Here is a 13,676-nt window from a genome sequence, read left to right on the forward strand (position 1 = left end):
CCTACTTGCTGCTTTCCTCCTTGCTAAGTGTGGCCCAGGTGCTGTTGGGGAGCTGGTTCTTAGCACCTGTCATGTCTCTGTCCTGGACCTTGTTACAATGTCCCATGTGGGGCTATCCAAGAAAATGCAGGCAGCGTAAATGAACTGTGTGCGTGTGTGTCCTCTCAACTGTCTATGGTTGTCAAGGTCAGGGCAGTAGAGAGGCAGGCTAGGGGAGGACTGCCCAGCAGCATCACCTGGGATGTTTTTGTTGTTCAGTTGCTCAGTCGTGTCCAACTCTTTGTGACCCCATGGACTGCTGCACGCCAGGCTTCTCTGTTCTTTACCATCTCCCAGAATTTGCTCAAACTCTTGTCCACTGAGTTGATGATGCTATCCAACCATCTCATCCTCTGTCACCCCTTTCTCCTCCTGTCCTCAATCTTTCCCAGCATCAGGATCTTCTCCAATGAATCAGCTCTTGGCATCAGGTGGCCAAAGTATTAGAGCTTCAGCTTCAGTATCAAGTCCTTTCAATTAATATTTAGGGTTGCTTTTCTTTAGGATTGACTGGTTTGATCTCCTTGCAGTCCAAGGGACTCTCAAGTCTTCTCCAGGCTCTCCAGTTCTCCACAGTTCAAAAGCATCAATTCATTGGCTCTCAGCCTTCTTTATAGTCCAACTCTCACATCCCTACATGAACGTGAAAGTAAAGTCACTCAGTTGTGTCCGACTCTTTGTGACCCCATGGACTGTAGCCTACCAGGCTCCTCCGTCCATGGGATTTTCCAGGCAAGAGTACTGGAGTGGGTTGCCATTTCCTTCTCCAGAGGATCTTCCCAACCCAGGGATCGAACCCAGGTCTCCCACATTGTAAGCAGATGCTTTACAGTCTGAGCCACCAGGGAAGTCTGACTACCAGAAAAACCATAGCTTTTATGATATAGACCTTTGTCAGCAAAATAATATCCCTGTTTTATAATATTCTGTTAAGGTTTGTCATAGCTTTGGGGATGAAGTGAGATCATTAAGAGCGTGCATACAGCACATGACCAGGGTGGGAGGGGAGACCTGGTGCCTCCCTGGCCCTGGCACCAAGTGTCTCTGGGTCCCTGTGGGAGCCCAAGACCTGCATCAGAGCCCTGTGTCTGGGGAGAAGGGGTTGCTCTTCTGGGAAGACAGATCTGCTCACCTGATGTGAGCTCAGAGAGGTATGTGGAGGCCCTGCCTGTGGATGCCAGTCTCCAGCCTTGGTGGCTCCCTGAGCCCCACTCCTACACCTGGTTTGGGTCGTTTCTCTCCTGCTTTCCCCATGTAAATGCTGGTTTGTGTAATCGTTTTGAAAGTTTTCTCTCTAAACCTAGTCTCATTGCTGAGTTGACATAAAACCATGCCCAGGAACCACACTCACGAGAAAGGTTCATGCGTTCACAGTAACAAAATCTAGTGTTTTAAAAACTTCCCTCCGCACATTCCCTTCCCTCCCCTTACCCTACCCTGTCGTTGTCCTCCTCCATCACCTCGGCTCGAGTTCGCTGTTACGGGAAAATGGGGTGACTGGATTAGCTGAATTTTAAAGATCATAACATTATGAACCCCATTTTAGAACCCCAAAATACCTGAATTAAAATAGGCTTTACTTCTTTTCAGCCTGGTGAGGAGAAACCCATGAAGCACCCTGTCTCCCAGACGGAAGAAATCCAACAAGCAGTGGTGTGGGGAACAGGCCTGTGGGTGAAAGGAGAGCTCGACAAGGTGAGTCATGGGCCTGAGGCCACTGGGCTGCCACTGGCTTTGGTTCAGCTTGGGTGGTGTTGGGTCTCCGTGTGAAGGAAGGGCTTTGGGGCCAGCACCGTCCTTGGATGACAAGCGCGTACTGGCAAAGAATTTTGGGACATCTGGGCCTCTGTGGGTGCTCTGGGTCCTGGAGGATGAGTTTCCACAGGTTTTCTGAGAGTCTGTGGGGAGACCACTTGACCTTGGGGCAGACTTGGGAAGCACAGCACTGCCCAAGGGATGAGATGGACTTTGGAGTCAGAGAGGACTGAAGGCCAAGATGTGGGACTCAGTGATAGAAATTGGGAATGAGGTGCCTGGCCCTGGGGAGGACAGGGTTGAAACTGACTCCTAGCAAGGGAGAGAGGAGGAAGGGTCATGAAGGGGACCAAGGAGTCCTGGGCTCAATGCAGTCTGGTCTTTAATGGATCTGGGGACGGGTGCTGTTAACTCCTAAGATTCCTCGAAGTTTTGTCTTCCCATGGTAATCTGGTGGCAAGGACTTGTTTCTCTGTGGTTGTAAAAGAGGCTTATGTGCTTATCTGAGAGACAGATAAAGAGACTGGAAAGTGGTTGGGGGCAGGAAGGAGTTGGAGGCAGAAGAGAAGGATGGGGACTAGGGATGGAAAGGTGGGTGCACAGGGCAGGATCCTCAGGCGCTCAGGGGCATGTCAGGGTCTTCAGTGCTTGGGAGCCCTGTGACTCCCTGAGAGGGCCCAGGGACCCCTCCCCTGTGTACCTACCTTCACACACCATGTGTCCATGTGGGCACCAGGCTTGGTAGTGCCCTTCCCTTGCTCACTGTTGGTTCCCAGGTAGAGATTTAGGCCTCGTAGAAAAGACCTCACAGAGATTTGACTCCTGTGAACTTTTGTGTCTCTTTCTGAAACATCCTCTAGACATCACTTCACTCCATTTCAGAAGGTCCTAGTGGGTACCAGTCCTGGAAGATGCCCTGTGAATACTGCCTATGGCCTGCTGAATAATTTTGGGGATGCCCCATCCTACACTTCCTTCTTGGAGATTCCCAATTAACAGTAGCATTCCAAAGGCTCTGAGAAGTCCTTCAAAACCTATCTGTTCAATGTTCCTTAATCCTGTGTTTTCTAAACTCATTTGACTACAGATCCCTTTTGGTACAGGAAGGCTGTTAAAGTCCTGTGCAAGTCTCCCATTCTCTCTGCACACCTTGGGGCCCTCTGATTACTCTATATTCTCATGCTAACTAGCTCATGGACTCACACACTCTCAAATTTCCTCCCATGGTGTAGATTAGGCAGGGCCTTTATCATCTGATTTAGGAGCAGGCCCACTAGAGCCAGAGCATGGCACATTGGTTCGCTCTGACCGCTCAGCCAGCCCCTCTGGCAGCCTGAGTTTGCAGACCGATTGCCTCTTGGTTCACACTCACTGGTTCAGTTGGAGCATTTGGCCCAAAGGTTGCCTGTGTGCTCACCTTCACGGACAAATGCAGCTCGCCTGGGCCTAGGCCACTCCATGGAGAACGGGATGTGAGCAGAAACATTCCATCTGTTGCACCCCTCTCCTCTGCAGCAGCTCAGGACCCAGGCTGTGCTGACTGTCTGGTTTTGCATATATGTTAAAGGGCATTCTTCCAGATTTGAAAACCCTTTTGTCAAGGTCCACGGGCAGTCTGAGCATGTGACAGAAGCTCCCCAAGCTTGGAGAGGGGAGCAGAGGGACACAGAGAGAAAGCAAGAACCACTCCGGAGGCTGGGGCTCCCTTGATAGGCGTCAGGAATGGCTCAGGGTGGCCACCTTCTCTCACCTCGTCCCTGCAGTCTGCTCAAGGTGGGCCCTGCTGATCTGTAGCTGATTCTAGTGAATGTGGGGCTGGAGTCCTGGACTGTGGGGTTTGTAGTTTATCTGTGGACAAGTACTTGTTCCTCTCAGGTCTTGGCTTTCTCCACTGATAAATCTTTGTGGTAGACCAGATGCCCTGGGGCTTAGGTGATAAGATTCTACTTGCAAGCTTGATTGTCTATTCATATGTTTGTTCCCAATGTTGCCTTGATTCCTAGTGAGACACATTGGACCCAGTGGTTGTCCCTGAAGGGAAGATTTCATTTCAAGGGCCCCCCACAGAGTGTGGTCTGTTGGGGCTCAGCAGCTCATCTTTCCTGCCCCCCAGTGCTGGAGCTGGGGCAACTGCAGCTAAGAGTCAGGGTAGCATCGGCCAGCCACATTTCTGAGCTGCCCTCTGAAGATAGCTCCATGACTTGACTCCTGTTTGGCATCCTCACAGGGTTGTGTCTGCATCCCTGTCTGTGTCTGCATTGGGGTCTGCTCTGAGCTCAGACATGGCCACAGCCCCCTGGCATTTCTGATACACAGTGTCAGCCTCTCCAAGGCCTTGCCTGGCCTGCAGTTCTGGCTCTCCATTGACCTGGCCTCTGGCTTGGACAAACCTGACTTGACTCCTGGAGTGGCCAGAGCATGTGCAAGGCCTGAATCTGTTTACCTTTGATGACATAGCCCTCCTGCTCAAGGCCACATGCTTACCCATCTCCCAGGGAGAGAGTGAGTGGCCCCCTCAGATGATTGATTAGCATCCTGCATTTCTCTCTGCCAAGGTGTCTCAGAAGCACATGAGCAGATGGCTTCTCAGGGAATTCCTCTGGGGAACCGGGCTCCTACAACCCCAACAACATGGAAATCCAATATTCAAATAAGAGAAGAAGTTAGGAAACAAAACATGCTCTTTTCCCTCCTCTCAGTTAAAACCTGGATACAGAACTATGTGCTGTACTGTGCCAAGTCACTTCAGTCGTGTCCTATTCTTTATGACCCCATGGACTGTAGCCCGCCAGGCTTCTCTGTCCATCGGATTCTCCAGGCAAGAATACTGGAGTGGGCTGCCATTTCCTTCTCCAGGGGATTTTTCCGACCCAGGGATCGAACCTGTGTTTCTTATGTCTCCTGCACTGGCAGACAGGATTTTTACCACTGCACCACCTGGTCAGAAATAACTTCTTCTCCCCCGGGGTTCTTTTCCCTGTAGAAGAGAAAACAGACCCAGGGCTGCTTCTAGCCTGTACAGGGGAAGGAGCCTCTGAAAAGCTGCTGCTCTGGCATGAAAGTCCTAGGAAGTAGACTTCAATTCAATTGAATAGGCTTTGCTTAAGCATCTACTGTGTGCCAGGCCTGGGCCTGGCTCTGCATGGAATCAGGTCTGATAGCCTATGTCTTTCAGACAGTTCAGTTCAGTTCAGTTGCTCAGTCATGTCCAACTCTGCGACCCCATGAACTGCAGCACACCAGGCCTCCCTGTCCATCACCAACTCCCAGAGTCCACCCAAACCCATGTCCATTGAGTTGGTGATGCCATCCAACCATCTCATCCTCTGTCGTTGCCTTCTCCTCCTGCCCTCAATCTTTCCCAGCATCAGGGTCTTTTCAAATGAGTCAGCTCTTTGTATCAGGTGGCCAAAGTATTGGAGTTTCAGCTTCAGCATCAGTCCTTCCAATGAATATTCAGGACTGATTTCCTTTAGGATGGACTGGTTGGATCTTCTTGCAGTCCAAGGGACTCTCAAGAGTCTTCTCCACACCACAGTTCAGAAGCATCAATTCTTCTGTGCCTATGTCTTTAAAAGCACTTAATATGGATTTGGGTTTTGTTCCCAGCTCTGTTACCTTCTAGTTGTGAGACCTGGGATCAGGGCCTAGGCTGTCTGAGTCTCAGGTTCTCAGCCTGTAAGATGGGATCATAGTACCTATCTCATAGGATTGTTGAAAGAAGTGAATAAGTTAGAGTGTACAAAGCACTTAGCTGAGGCTTGCCTCATAATACACGCTCATTAATCACAGATGCTCTCATTAATCACACAGTCCCAGATCCCTTCCGCTGGCAGAAGAGATGTGCCCTGCGTTAGAGATGGCAAAGCAGAGGCTAAGAAAGGTCATATGAATTTTCCTAAAATCACTTGGGTTGCTGCTGAGAAGGCAGAGCTGGGATTGAGGTCTCTCAGTTCTCTATTAGGGTGTCCTGGCCCTGCTGTGACATGGGGTCCCTCCCTGGGTCTCAGGTCAGTCTGGGAGAAGAGCCTGTGGGCAGGCTCTCTGTCACTCTGCTATTTGGCAAAGGTTGGGCCGTTAAAGCCATCTCTCTCATTTTAAGTGTTTTTTTGCTACCTCGAGAAAAGTGTGGAATTTCAAGAAATCAGAAGAGCTACCCAGATCCACTCCCCAAGCTGGCAAAGACAGTCCCTGTGTGGAGGGAGAATTTGGAGCCCCCTCCCCATGCCTGTGTTTTACGGGACCCCTTGCTCTCTAGCATTTAACTTTTCCTGTTCCTTTCTCTGAGGTTCAGTCCCATTAATGTTTATGAGCAAATAAAACTTGGATTGCTGCTTTGAGCCATGGGATCAGTGTTGACTTGGGGAGGAAGGTCTGATTTAATGTAATCCTGCTCCTTCGACTTTCCATGACTTCCACTGCGTTCCCCTCCAGGAAGATGAGCGAAAGGAGCAGAAATGGGGTTAAAGCAGAGGCCTCTCCTTCTCTCCCAACCTTGGTGCCATTAGTCCCCTGCTAAGGGTGGGACGACAGCCAGACAAAGTGTTGGAAACACAGGTGTTTTTTTTCTTTTCATTCCTAAGTGAACGTGTATGGATGAGCAAGCCACCTTGGGGGACACGAGCTCCAGCATGTACGGGTGCTGTGTCAGCTGGATTCCCACAGAATGAGGTCTCAGGGCAGGGCTGGAGGGTGTTTTTGATCATATACACGAGGATGCCCTATCCTTCTTTGGAGCAAGGAATTGAACAACATAACAAGGATAAAACCCAGCTGAACTAGTGTGTGGTGCCATGAAGACCCCCGCATGTGTACTGACTGTAGCATTAGTGCCCAGAGTCCTGTTGGGGATTTTCCTCCAAGGCAGTGGGGGAGCCAGGGTAGGGGCAGAAACGAGGGGAGGGCTGCGGCACTGTGGCAGGGGAGGGGCCTGCACTTGGGTTGGGGTGATGGAGACTCATCTCCAGGAGAGGCAGCTTATTCCTTCTGGGACTGCTGATGGGGCTGGGAGCCAGGCCAGAGGAAGGTAATTGCATCATTCCATGTCACCCTTGTCTCAGAAGGCCAAATTAGCTGACTCTCCAAAACTAGGGCTTACTTTTGACTTCTTCACTTACAGGCTGATACAGATGCCTGCTAGTGTACACCTCGGGTTTTCTGGCAGAGTGGGAGAGACTGAGAGGAGCAAATGTGGTTTTGACATTGAGGATCTCAGAGGTTAGCAGGGAATAAGGGATAGTTCACAATCTATGATGGTGCTCAGTGGGATGGGGATATGGGCAGAGGAAAGCTGTGGAACAGCCCAAGGCAAGAAACTCAGGGCAAGTACCCCCACTGGCTGCAAGGGCTTCACGGAAGAGATGGGCTGGCTCTTGGAGGATGGATGGGATTTCCACACGTGGAGATGGGTGGGTAAGGCTCTAGGGAAAGTTTGCCCAAAACATAGGTATGTAGACAGAGAGACGGGAGCCACTTGATAAGAGGTGCTGTGGAGGAACGTTCTGAAAGTGGCTGGAAAGGCTGAGACTCTAATGGACTTTGAAGATGCTCAGTGGGCATTTATTGAATAAATGTGTGAGTTTCTGGCTGATTAAGTGACTCAGTTGGTAAAGAATCTGCCTGCAATGCAGGAGACCCAGGGCAATCCCTGGGTTGGGAAGATCCCTTGGAGAAGGAAATGGCAACCCACTCCAAGGAATTCCAAGGAGAGAGGAACTGGGCAGGCCACAGTCCATGGGATTGCAGAGTTGAACATGACTGTGTGGCTAGCTTCCACTTTTCACTGGCTGAGGCTTCATTCAGCTGACATTCCTTACTGAGTGATTGCAGTGTGCTGAACACTCTGCTAGGGGGTGGGTGTGCAACTGTGAGCAAAACAGGTATGTGGCACTCCCTCTGGCATGGGAAGTCAGTAAACAAATAAATAAAACAGAAAAAGAGTACATACAGTGTGTTAAGAAGAGGTATGTGGGAAGGGGGAAGAATGAGTAGAGAGTGGAGACCCCAGTGGTGTGTGTGTGTTTGGGGAAGGTTGTAATTTTGACCAGGGTTGCAAAGGAGACCTCTTTGAGAAGATGACATTTTAGCAATGTGAGAGGGATGTGAGGAGTCAGCCAAGGGGATATTTGGGGAAGAGTACTCTAGGCATCAGAGCCCGGGGTAGGAGAGCTAATGTGTTAGGAGCAGCAGGAGGCCCCTGAGGCCTCAGCAAGGTGGGTGGGGGACAGTGGTAGGAGAGATTAGAGAGTCACTGGGGGCCTTGAGGCCAGAGCAGGGCTTTGGACTTCAGCCTCAGTGATGTGAGGGCCTCTGGGGGACTTGGAGTGGAGGAGAGAGGTGATGTGACTCCTGTTTTGAAAGTGTTATTCTGTGTGTTGTGTGCAAACCTGACCGTAACAACCTGACCATTTGGGAGGCTGCTGCTGCCCCACGTAGGAGGTGATGGTGACCTGGGCTGGGGTAATGGGGGCAAGTAGCTCTGTTCTTGACATGGACGATTTCTTAACAGACTGAGTGTGGGTGTGAGAGACAGGAAGACTCCAAGGTGAAGCCACAGTTTCAGTCTCATTGATTGGGTTTGAGATGGCCGTGGGTGGGCCAGGTTGGGGTTGGATCAGGAGCTGGTTTAGGCATGACCAACTAGAGATGTCTGTGGACGTCTGCATGGAGAGGTGCAGGAGAGTTCTGGAGAGGGACTGTGCTGGAGATGTAAATTTAGGAGCTGTTGGCTTGTAGATAGTGTTAAAGCCACAAGACGAGATGAGATCACCGAGGGGTTGATGGCATATAATGACAACCAAGGCTAATGTTTTGTTGAGCTTTAAGTGCCAGGCATTCTTTAAGCACTTCCCACAATCCCTCTCTTTGCCTCCATCAGACCCTGATGAAGTAGTAGCTGTTATTTCTCCCATTTTACAGAAAATGAACCTGAGGGTCACAGGCATTAAGTAAAATATTCAAGATCACACAGCTACTAAAGGTCAGAGTCAGAACTTGCATGTTGGTCCGTCTGACTTTAAATTTTTAATCAATGAGCTTACTGACTGTCTGAATTATGGACCTAATTCTGCACAGAGTAGGGAATCCACTAAGGTGTTTAAGCAGAGAAACGACTCAGAGGGGTGTGTTAGGAAGGGGCCTGTGGAATCTGGGGGCTCATGAAGAATGTACCAGGGAGGGGGAAAGAGAGACCAAAGGCAGGGGATACAGAGAAGGTTTGGACCACCCAGTGGGGGTTGGAAATGGGGCTTGAAGAAGGAATTTCCTGAGAAGTGTAGAACCAAATTGTTATGAACTCAGTGTTATGAACTAAGTGTTTGTGTCCCTGTGAAATTCACATGTTGAAACCCTAACACTCGCAGGACTGTATTTGGAGATGGGGCCTCCAAGGAGTAGTTAATGTTAAATGGAGTCATAAGGGTGGGGTCCTGGTCTGATAGGATTAGTGTCCTTATTAGAAGGGTCTCTGGAGAGCTCTTGCTGTCTGTATACACACTGAGGAAAGGCCCATGGAGGACAGGACCAGGTGAGGCCATGTGCAAGTCAGGAAAACACCTAATCACCAGAGCCTTGATCTTGGACTTCTGGCCTCCAGAGCTGTGGGAAGTAAATGTCTCTGGGAAAGTTGCCCAGTCTGGTGTGTTGTGATGGTGGACTAGTACACCCAGGCTCTCTGGGATTCTGCTTTTTTTCTGACCTGTGTCTTCTTGCCAGGCTACAGGGCTCAGTCATTTGGAATCAGGTCTCTTAAGGAACTTCTCTTCCCTCCACTCTAAACGTTTCTGAATGGACCAGAGGAGTCATTAACAATTATCTAGTGATTAGCTTCTTGCAGAATCCAGAGAGCTGCTGGAAGAAAATTGGTAAACTCTTTTCATTCTTAATAAAACCTAACATTATCTTGCTAATGCCTGATATTAAGAGTTCAAAGTCAGCTCTATACCATTGGTCTTCAAAGGAAGATATTTCCTAATTTATTTAACAAGGCCTGAAAAACTGAGGGTGAGGTTCCTTTCAGTTGGGAATTTTATTTCAATTTTGTTAAAATCTCTTAAGCATTCTTGTAGAAAAAGTGAAAGTGTTGTAGTTTCTTTTTTTTTTTTTTTCATTTGAAAACATGAAAGTGTGGGTGTAATGGTGTAACATACGCTCAGTCCGACTCTTCATGATCCCATGGACTCTAGCTCACCAGGCTCCTCTGTCCATGGGATTCTCCAGGCAGGAACACTGGAGGGGTTGCCATGCCCTCCTCCAGGGGATCTTCCCAATCCAGGGATCGAACGTGTCTCTCTTATGTCTCTTGCATTGGCAGGCGGGTTCTTTACCACTGAGCCAGTAGCGTGGGGGAGGGATGCAAACAAATAATAAGAAAGATGCTCTTATAACACTATTGTTACTGCTGAAAAAAAGGAAAATCATTCCAAGTGCTGAAAGTCCAAAGATGACATAATATAGTTTTCTTCTGTAAAGGCTTTAAAGGGCTCTGCCTGTTGATCGTGTCTCTTGCATCCAGTGAGGCCATGTCACTCTTCAGTGGCCTGGGGGGTTCACGGTTGCAGTAAGATCAGTCCAGGTGGCCAGGCACACGGCCTAAACAGAAAGGTGGGAGCACCAGGGCACTAAAACCTTTCCCCACAGAAACGCTGTGGTCAAGGAGACCCTTCGCTGAACCAGGAGGAGGAATGGGACAGCATCACTCCACCCCCAGAGGAGGACAGCAGAGCTCTGGGGTCCCACTTCAGCTTCCATTCCCTTCCCAGAACACTGTGAAAAAAAGTCAAAACGATATGGCTGTGAAGAAAGTGCAACATATGTTTAGAAATACCAGTAGAGGGAAACATCTGAGGAGTAAGAAAAGCTTTGCCAGCTTTTACTACAAACGGGGGAAGCAGTAGATCCCAGCCCCAGGTAAACAGACTTCCCCTTTTCTGAAACTCCCGTAGCCTAGGAGGTCAGTTTCAATTTCCCCGTCCAGTGCACTGGACTTTTAGACAAGGCATCGTGGCTGCCTGTGGACCGAAAACACAAGACTGTAATGCAGGGCCTAATTCCAGCTATAAAATCGCCCACATGCCAACAAATGACGTGATGGTAACTGATATCCCACAGCTGGGAAATTTCACAGTATTCCAGATGAGTGTTTTGGAACGAGAAATAAACTTGTGTCACGGCTGACTTCCTGCCACTTCTGGTTCTCGGCCTCCATCGAATCATTGGGTTCAGTGGCAGCTTGCGCTCCCCTGGGCATTCTGAGCCCACCAAGGGGGAGGGGACCCCCTCCACCCGGAGGAGACAGGCACCCTTGTTTCCACAGGAGGCACAGAGAGGCTCTGTGTCATCAGCCTCTTGGGAAGCAGATGTTTCTGACATCTTAATGTTTTCTCTCCTATTCCTGAGAAAACGCTCTCTCCATAAAAATGAGTTGTCAGCTGCTCTTGAGGCCCTCTGAATTGATTTTGGCTCTGTCCATTACAGGTAGCTTCTGTGTGAAGAAACCGTATAAATCTTACTCAGTCAGGGAGTGTTTAAAATGGCAAATTTCAGAGTAAAGGCTTAACAAAAACCATAAATAAAACTTCAGAAGTAATGGAAGTGTTTATAAGCATCTGTGGAATTCTGCACAAGAACAACAAGCGTGGTTTGAGTGCCGAGAGATTGACTGAGGTGCTGTGTTTGCTGGGAGAGAGAGAATATCCATCTTTATTTGGCCTCTGCTCAGGGGGGCTGGACTTGGAGAAGCGCAGATGGGGGCAGGGCTCCGTGGCTGGTGCCTGAGAAGGACTTCATCACCGTCAAGGGCCGGGGTGAGTCTGGACTGGGGCGGCTGCCGGCAGGAGAGGAACTCTCCGAGGACCAGGCCTCAGATCCCAAGCATTCAGGCCTACTGGGTGGATGAATGGTGGGAAGGTACCACCATCACAGTGATTGTGTAATCGCAGCAACAAGCGATGTGCCGTGGCCTGTTTTCTAGCTAAGGGGACCGAAGAGAAGAGGGGCCCGTGGTGTGTCCAAGTCCTAGAGCAAGCCATGGTCGGAGCTGGAGCACAGCCTGTGGCTCCTGTGGCTGGCCCCGGTGGTCCCAGGCCTGCGTTCTCCCTGCCAGGTTCCTTCCTCTCCATCTTTTCTTTTTAATTGGAATATAGTTGCTTTACAATGTCATGTTAGTTTCTTCTGCACAGCAAAGTGAATCAGCCACAAGTATACATATATCCTCTCTTGCTTGGATTTCCTTCCCATTTAGGTCACCAGAGAGAACTGAATAGAGCTCCCTATGTTATACAGTTGGTTCTCTGTATTGATATATCTATTCTGCATATCAATAGTGTATTTAATGTCAATAGTGTATATATGTCAATCTCAGTCTCTCAGTCTGCCCCGTCCCCCGACTACTCCCCTTGGTATCCGTATGTTTGTTCCCTACATCTGTGTCTCTGTTTCACTTTTGCAAGCAAGTTCATTTATACCATTTTTTCTGGAATCCACATATGTGTATTAATGTACAATATTTGTTTTCTCCTCTTTCTGACTTGCTTCACTCTATGACAATCTCGAGGTCCATCCATGTCCCTGCAAATGGCACAGCTTCACTCCTTTTAATGGCTGAGTAGTATTTCACTGTATATATCTACCACATCTTCTTTGTCCATTGCTCTGTTGATGGACATTTAGGTTGCTTCCATGTCCACTGTCAATAGTGCTGTAATGAACATTGGGGTGCATGTCTTTTTGAATTACTGTTTTTTTTTTCGTTTTTTTTTTTTTTTTTTTTTCTGAGCATATGCCCAGGAGTGGAATTGCTGGGTCATGATAGTTCAACTTTTAGTTTTTTAAGGAATCTCCAACTGTTATCCATAGTGGCTGTACTAATTTACATTCCCACCAACAATGTAGGAGGGTTCTCTTTCTTCGTCTCCATCTTAACTCCCTCTCTCCAGCAGAGGGAATTGCGTGTTCTCACTCCAGGACCTGGGCTGAGAGTGAGCATTGTGGGAAGAGACATCAGTGTGTAAGGGTCTTTACTCCCCCCTCCCCCAGCAGGCCCTCTGTTCCCTCTGCTGAGAGCTGTGCACAAAGAAGACAGCTCGCGGAACAAAGCCACAGTTGCTGTCACTCACTCACTCATTCATTCAGTAAGCATCTATTGTACCAACTACGTTCTAGGTTTTATCCTAGGTGCTAAGTACATAAGAAGTGTTTGGCGTAAGGGAAGAGTTCTAAGGGTAACCCAACAGGCCTGAGATGGCTTTTGGGGAATAGCATGGGTGGAGCCTTCTGAGGGAAGGTAGGGCTGAGCTGGACCCTGAAGGAAGGTAGGATTGGGGTGGACAGATGGCTTCCAGGTGGGAAGACAGAATAAGCAAAGGCCTGGGGGCTGAATGTGGGGAATTGTGTAGATTTGGGTCAGCCAAGCAAGTAGCAGGTGGACCACTCCTGGCTGTGTCTCGTGGGGGATGGGCTGAGTTTTGCTCTCCTTCGAAGCTTGTAGCTCTGGGGGTTGGACTCCAGCCTGAGGTATTTGGGCTGCATCCAGGAGCTGAAACACAGGCCTCCTGTTCTAGGAGTAGGTATGTGCTAGGAGGGCAACTTCTCTTTCTTCCCATTTTTTCTCATCTTCCTCCCTTCTCCAGGTCTCTGCTCCTCCAGAAAACTGTTCCCTTGTAAGCCTCTGATCCCTGACAACCTTCAGCTCTCTACTGGGCAGATTAGAATCAGACATGTCTATCGCTTGTCCTGGTGTCCATCTTGCTTCTCTGGACACTCTGGGTTCTCTGAGGGCAGTCTTCTGGGTCTCAGGACCCCCAGCACAGGCCTGGACACATGCTGAATGTTGCCAGGTGACATAGAGATACCTGGTTAAATTAGAATTTCAAATAATAAATAAT

The sequence above is a fragment of the Capra hircus genome, chromosome 7 (genome assembly GCF_001704415.2).
Source record: "Capra hircus breed San Clemente chromosome 7, ASM170441v1, whole genome shotgun sequence".
Taxonomy (NCBI): domain Eukaryota; kingdom Metazoa; phylum Chordata; class Mammalia; order Artiodactyla; family Bovidae; genus Capra; species Capra hircus.